General features: G+C 40.6%; 1 long non-coding RNA gene across 1 annotated transcript; it reads right to left on the bottom strand.

Moving 5' to 3' along the window:
- Nucleotides 1–1,875: 1,875 nt before the first annotated feature.
- LOC118838598 lies at nucleotides 1,876–8,063 on the bottom strand. The gene is made up of 4 exons (XR_005009596.1): nucleotides 7,797–8,063; nucleotides 6,260–6,326; nucleotides 5,516–5,700; nucleotides 1,876–1,915 (listed from the first exon to the last, which is right to left on the bottom strand). It is a non-coding gene; the product is annotated as an uncharacterized LOC118838598 (long non-coding RNA).

The following is an 8,063-nucleotide window of genomic DNA, read 5'->3' on the forward strand; positions in this document are numbered from 1 at the left end:
GCTGGGAAACAATTTTTAGGGCCAGTGTCTCTGATAAAGGCTTCATTTCTAAACTGTATAGAGAATTAAGTCGAATTTATAAGAATACAAGTCATTCTCAATTGATAAATGGTCAAAGGATATGAGCAGGCAGTTTTCAGAGGAAGAAATTAAAGCTATCTATAGTCAAATGAAAAAATGCTCTAAATCACCATTGATTAGAGAAATGCAAATCAAAACAACTCTGAGGTACCACATCACAGCTATCAGACTGGCTAACATGAAAAACAGGAAAATGATAAATGTTGGAGAAAATGTGGGAAAATTGGAACACTAATGCATTGCTGATAGAGTTGTGAATTGATCAAACCATTCTGGAGAGACATTTGGAACTATGCCCAAAGAGCTATAAAAATGTGCATATCCTTTGACCCAATACCACTTCTAGGACTGTATCCCAAAGAGATCATAAAGACAGGAAAAGGACCCACATATACAAAAATATTTATAGCACCTCTTTTTGTGGTGGACAAGATTTGGAAATTGAGGGGATTTCCATCAACTGGGAAATGGCTGAACAAGTTGTGGTATATGAACGTAATGGAGTAGTATTGTGCTATAAAATATGATGAGCAGGCAGACTTCAGAAAAACCTGGAAAGACTTATACGAACTGATACTGAATGATGTGAGCAGAACCAGGAGAACATTATACACAGTAACAGCCACATTGTGCCATGACTGACCTAGCTAGACTTAGCTCTTCTCACCAAGGCAAGGACCTAAGATAACTCCAAAAGACTCACAATAGAAAATACTATCCATGTCCAGAGAAAGAACTTTGCAGTCTGAATGCAAATGGAAGCATACTATTTGCTCTCTTTCTTTTGCCATTTTGTTTTATTCTTTTTCATGGTTCCTCCCATGAGTCCAATTCCTTCTTTACATCATGACTAATGTGAAAATATGTTTAATATGAGTGTATACATAGAGCCTATGTCATATTGTACACTGTCTTGGGGGGGAGGAGAATGAGGGGGAGAAAATTTAAAACTCAAAGTCTTATGGAAGTGAATGTTTGTATTAGCAAGGTAATAATCACAATATAGGTAATAATTATCAAAAATGTCTATATGGTTCCATATCACAAAATATAATAGATTCTCCACATAGAAGGTAGAAGTAAAACATTTATTCAGACACCAGAGGACCAGATTCCAAAACCAATATGCTCAATCCATCACAGCAGCAAAGAAGTCAATATATAATACTACAGCAGAGAAAAACTCCATCCCATAACCATCTGCCCCCATGCTAGTGCCTTGGCAACAACAAACCCACTCACAGCCACCACATAGCTGCTCCTTCTCTCAGCCCTAACTGCTCTCTCTTAGCATTTACTGTGATACTGTGATACTCCTGAGATTCTCCTCTCCTCCCACCACATGTGACTTAGGCTTCCTGTGATGTAAGCAGGTCACATGGCCTGTTAATGGGTGAGAAAGATCTTCAAATCTAAATTGTCATTAGATTTGGCTCCAAGATCTTTCTTCTCCATTACATACGTCAGTGGGGCAATCGACAGGAGTTTGGAATAACTTTATAACAATATACCAGGGATAACAAAAAAATGGAACTATATCGTCATTCTCCCCTCGAATGAATGGGGCTCAAAATCTTGAGGTAAGGGGTGAAGGCCTTGTCCTCCATAGCTTCTTCCTGCTGAAATTGGACAAAGAGCTGTCCCTGCCCCAAGAGGTAAAGAGTCCTATTCGAAAGGTCAGTTCTTTAGCAAGCTGGCATCCAGAACTCGGTTGACACCAGGTCCAGGGATGACACATCACAGTTGTGGACAGGTCCAGAGGTGACATCTGAACACATCAGAGAGTGACATCTGGCTTAAGCCATCAGGCATCTGCAGGTGGATGGTACTAAGCCTGCAGGAAACAAATCTCACAAATTTAACAGACAAAAACCAAAAAGAAACAAGGAAACAATCATAGCCTCACTCATGACAGAATACATGAGTCATGAGTCAAAGATACAGTTTCATAATCATTTTCTCCTGGATAAACAACAGTTACAGTATTTGATCCATTTTTCCATTATATAATCAGATTAATATGAGGTCTGTAATCCCGTCTATGTGTTTCTTTAATCTGAGGTGGGGCTTGGCCTATTTGCTAGTCTCCCTGAAGGTGTGACTCACTTGGATACAAGGGTTCAAGATCTGTAAGATTTGTAGGGGTAGTTCTTACTTCTCTATTGCATCTGGCATTAAGCCCCTTATCTCGGTACATTTTATGTAGCTTATTAGCTGGAATACCACCTATTATTCCAAAATCTACCCCTGCTCTCAAAAGAGCAGTAAACAATTCTTTTCTTATAGTTCTATTGGAAATTTATGTTTTCCCCAGTCTCCTAAGTCACTTAACTGTGAAATCTTATCTAGCACCTCTAAAAGAGATGGTATATTGTAAACAATATTTATAAGCAAGAGGAGCGTGAAGCCAATCAGTAAGTGAAAAAAATCTTTCCCAACCCTTGAATAGGCTTCAGGTGGGGCTTCTGGTGGGGCCAACAAAGGGAGGTCTGATTAGAGAGAGGCCCATACCCTTTCACTAATTAGTTGTGAGGCACCAGGCTGGTTAGCAAACTAGATCGCTAGTTTGAGAGAGTCAGGAAGCCCTCAGGGTCCTAAGGGGAATTGATAAGACCAGAGCCAATGGAGCGTGCCTGAGTTCTAGTCAATCACACAATGTCTAAGGATCGTATAAAAAAGAGAGAACAGAGCTTAGAAATGGCAGAAGCTGAAGAAACTGAGAAATGGACAACAGCAGGATTCAGGAGCTGAGGGCTAGCTTCCACAGCGTGCAGAGCAGAGAGCGCTGAACACAAGAGGGAGTTTTGGAACTTGGAGCCAGCAGAGCCACAGGAGTGAGAGTGCTGAACAGAGACTTAGGATTTGCGAGTGATCTTCTTATAGGAGGGCCCTAGCATTGAGAGGATGGTGCAAGTATGGTCTGGTTTGCTGCTATAATATTTTGTTGTAACCTCCTTTTTACTATAGTGAGGTAGGCTTATTGGTTTTGGAATGTTGTTGTCATGATATCAAACTGTGGGCATTGGTCCTTGGGTCTGATCCTTTGGAGTCTAAACAAATGTTATACTTCCTCTGCCTTCTACCTAGAGAATTCATTATACTCTGCAATTCCAAACCATTCAGGCACGCTCATGGTCCTCTTCGAGGTCATGAATTTTGCCTTAATGATATAAGGAGCTGTCTTAACTATAAAATTTCTATGAGAGAGAGACTCCTGTAATGGCAAGCAAAGTGGGACTTTTTGTTGTTTTTTTTGTTTTTGTTTTGGAGTTTTGGAGTGCTTCTCAGCACTAAGGCAATCAAGTGCCTTTGATTGAATCTTACCTTTGTTTGTAGGAATGCCCGCACCCTTTTGCTAGTTAGGTCACAAGAGGCATGAAACCCTCAAGAGGTGTGAATCACTCTGACCCTAAACAGGGTATACTTGCTCTGAGGTTGGCATTTTGTTTGGAGCTCTCCCTCACTGGAAAGCCCCTTGGCTTTGAAAACCCAGATGCTGGAGCTTCCCTCTCTGTATGCATTGCTATGGTCAGACAGATAGAAGCCTGTCTGCTGATTTGTGTTATTTTGCTCTGTAATTTGCTTGTAATTTCTGTTTGTATTTGCTCTGAAGTGCTGACATTTCCCCCTGAACTAAGTGACTGATATGTTTGATTAAAGTGAGATAGTAAGCTCCTTTAAGTTGCTTTCCTTAGAAAAGCAGATCAAAGAACCTGTGCTAGTAGCCCGCCTGTGTGCTGGTGTTTTTGGTCTTACACAGCCACAGTAGCAGCAAGTAGCGTTGTTACAAATACCAAGGGAGTTTGCATCTGCATTTCCCATCATAACAGTCTTCATCACCTCCTTCTTTACCTTTCTCATACAGTTGCTAAGTGAATACCAGGATCTAGCTGCACTGGGACAAATAGAATCAATTGGATATTCTCTGTTACATCGCTCGACTGTGAAAGCTAACAAGCTAATTGTCCTGTTACTGCCTTGCAGATGATAATCACTAAAAACTTGTTGCACAAAAGGATTCTGACCAATGCTTATGAATTTCATACAGTCCACACTATCCACCAATACTCCTGCAGCCCCCTCATCACTGATTCTCACAATCCAAGATATTAATGATTCTCCCATTCCTTGGGTAAACATACTCAAGATATCTCTGATTTCCTGATGTGTAAAATCCTCCAAAACCTCTATGAACACTGTATTCTTATCTTGGGTTTCTTGACTCCTCTGCTGTATAGGGCACACTTTTGTCTGAGTATCTAACAATGTCTCATTCTCTGTGGGAGGAGCACCACATGACAAAGTGTCATCTTGTGCCTCAGCTTCTAATATTTGTATCATTCTCTTCTTTCTTCCCCTGTCACCATGGGAACCAGACTGGCAGCTAGACTCAACCTGGGCTGAACTCATACTGAATGATATATTTTGTTATAGTTTGCTATAATTCCCTGATTTATTGAAGGGATTAACTTGCTTTTACCTAGGGGTGGATGGCATATTGTAAACAAGCATTTTGGGGAGGATACTGAATGATATATTTTGTTGTAATTCCCTGATTTATTGAAGGGATTAACTTGCTTTGACCTAGAGTTGGATGGTATATTGTAAACAAGTATTTTGGGAATGACGCCGAATGATATGCTTTGTTGTGAATGATGTTTTAGTGCCCTGATTGATTGGATCACAATGTATGATGCCTCTATTTGTTCCAGGATCCACGGCTATGTAGATTATGTGAAGTCATGCATCCTGGAACAAGGGTGGAGTGTATTGGCAATTAAGGAGAGCTTTTAGCACTTATTCATCCAAGTGCCCTTGAAGAGGTCGGCCTTTGTTTCCTTCATTAAATTAGGAGTCCTTGATGACCTCCTTGCCCCAAGGGAAAGCCTAGTTTACATGGGTTTGCGTGACATGTTTGTGACATCAGAGGCTTTTAGACCACATGGGTTTGTTGCATTTTTGTGACGTTTTTAGGTCATGTGGGTGAGTTGCATGTGTGACTCACCTTTGACCCCGAACAAGATATATTAAACCCAGAGGTTGGCGTTCTCCCTGGGGGCTCTCATTCACTGGAGGAGTGTTGATGTGGAGACTCTGGGCAGGTATAGTTAAGAGCCCTCCAGCTTGTGAACTCAGGTGTTTATGCCTTCTTGGTAACTATTTGGTCTGTTTATAATGCATCTTTGCAATTTGTTTGTATTTGCTCTGAAGTTCAGGGTGCTGGCTTTTCCCCCTGAACTAACTGAATGGTATTTGTATGTTGGATTGAAATAAGATTGTTAACCCCTTAAAGTTGCTTTCCTTAGTAAAGCAGATCAAAAGAACCTATGCTGGCAGTATTCTTATTGTTGGGCTTGTGTTGGTCTTTCATCCCCACAGCAGCTGCTAGCCAAATTGTTGCAACAATTGGGAATTAAATGAGAAGAATACCCACAATTCTGTTATCTTGGTGATGTTTCCAGTGTGCTTTCATCCACTGATTCCTCAGGGTACAAAGAAATTTAAAAGCATATAGAGATTCCAACATAAGACACTGGAGAGGATAATGTCCTTTGAGACTCTGGCCAACTGTCGGTGATGGCGTGGAGGCCATGCTGAAGGAAAGACCTCAAGCTCACTCTGTGAAAGTAGAAGACAATTTTTCAGTTATTCGGGTCTTTGGGTCTGAAATTTTTCAGACCCAAAGTTATCATTCTTTGAGGAATGTCCAGTGGGAGCACCAAACAGTTGGCCAGTCAACTGGGTAAAAATCATGTGTATGGCTCTCAGTCTATATTTACAGAGAACGCTGAATATAACTGGAAAAATGAGGAAGGGGCTCTGTAGAACCCCATTTTCTGTCTGGAAGAAGAAAATACTCAGGACAATGTCATTAGGGCTCATGTTCTTGATATCTTGCTTGGGGAGAAGAAATGGCACCAGCGTCAAAAGGGCTAATAGAAAAATACAAGTCAACGGCAGTTACTAACACTGCCCTCTCACTCCCATTTAGAAGTTGCTGAGGAAGTCTTCAGGTTTTTACACAAGGGTGTTCACTTATCACAAGGACTAGGAGAAAAGGAAGGGGCTGGAATTTGCAAATAATAGGGAAATGAATCTAAGAAATAGATTGAGAGAGATCTTCTGAGAAAGGTAGATAATTAGAAGGTTCAGGTTCTTTCCTCTAAGCATTCCCTACCTTATGGAAGGCAGAGTTCAAAGACTCAACTTCATAGGTGAAAAATCAGGTGTGACTAGATGTTCACCTAAAAAAGACATGGCGTTAACTGTAGATCTGATAGGAATTAATGGCGAGTTGAAAGTCAGACTGTACTATACATATATCCAAGAGAACTGGAGACTTGGGGCGAAGCAGGGAGGCAGGGTAGGGATGATTTGCCCTCCATTAATTTTTTTTTCCTTTTTTAATTCTCATTTTAATTTTTAAAATGTTTTCAAAAGCATTTTTAAAGAAATTTGTCCTTCCTAGTACTCTACTTCCCTCACCCCTCAATGAGCAAATTACAAACAAATCTCTCAATCACTATCTGCTTAGATCAGCGAAACATCCCCAGGTTAGCCATGTCTGAAAACATGTATTTCTAGATTTTAAGTCCTTCACCTCTCTGTCCAGAGGTGAGAGGCCTGATTTATCTTCATTTTTTAGACATGTTTATAATTGTGTTAGAATTCTAAAATCTAAGTTGTTTTTCTCCACAGTGTTACTCATTTTCTCTACAATGTTACTTACACTATCAGTTCATTAATGTCTTCTGAGGTTCCTCTGAAATTAACCATTTCATCATTTCTTATGGCACAATAATATTCCATTACATTCATATGCTATAGTTTATTTAGCTACTCTCCAACAGGAGGCTCTCTCCTTAGTTTCCAATTTGGGGCTATCATGAAAAAACCAGCTATAAATATTTTTGTACAAATAGATTTCAATTTCTTTGATTTCTTTGTACTATAGGCCTAGTATTGATATAGCTCAGCTGAAGAATACACAGTTTGGCAACTTTCTGAAAACAATTCCAAATTGCTTTCAAGAATGGCTGTACCCATTCACAATTTCACTAATAGTGTAGTAGTGTACCTGTCTTTCCACAGTCCCTCCAATACTTGTCATTTTCCTAGTTTGTCATCTTTGCCAGTATGATAGGTATGATGTGGAACTTTAAAATTGCTTTATTGGCATTTCTCTAATTAATGGTGAGTGACTCAAAGCATTTTTTTCACGATTGTTGAGCAGTTGTATTTCTTCCCTTGAAAACTGCTTGTTATTATCTTTTGGCTTTTTATTTATTGGTGAATGACTCTTATTCTTACAAAATCTAATCAGAACCCTTTATATTCCGAAATGAGATCTTTATCGGAGAAACGTTGCAAATCTTTTTTTGTTACCTATTTCCTTTTTGGAGCAACTAGGTGGCTCGGTGGGTAGAGTTCTGGGCCTTAAGTCAGAAAGAGTCTTGGACCTGAGCTCCAAACTGGCCTCAGACACTTACTGGCTATGTGAAGCTGGGTAAGTCACTTCACCCTGTTTGCCCAGTTTCCTCATCTGTGAAATGAGCTGGAGAAGGAAATGGGAAACCACTCCTGTGTCTTTGCAGAGGAAGCCCCAAACGGGGTCACGTAGAGTCCCACACCACTAAAACCACTTAATAACAAATATCCGTTTTAATTTTCCCTACATTAGATTTTTTAAGACCTTTCTAATTTCACGGAATCACCTCGTGGGTTGGTCTCCATCGCTTGCTTTGTCACGAACGCCTCCCCATCCACAGACTTTAAGGGCAATTTCTTCCTCACTCCTTTCATGGGCCTGGGACGTCACTCTTGGCCCCGTGCACTTCCGCGCTCATCTTGGCTTCCGGGTTTGGTCTAGGGTGGGGGACCTGCGGCCTCGGGGCCCGACTTGAGGGCCTAGATCTGATTTAAACTCCATCTTTTTCCAGGCCGTTTCCTCGCTTTCCCGGGAGCTTTTGTCCTTTCTGTAG

This window comes from Trichosurus vulpecula, chromosome 2, assembly GCF_011100635.1.
Source record: "Trichosurus vulpecula isolate mTriVul1 chromosome 2, mTriVul1.pri, whole genome shotgun sequence".
Taxonomy (NCBI): Eukaryota; Metazoa; Chordata; class Mammalia; order Diprotodontia; family Phalangeridae; genus Trichosurus; species Trichosurus vulpecula.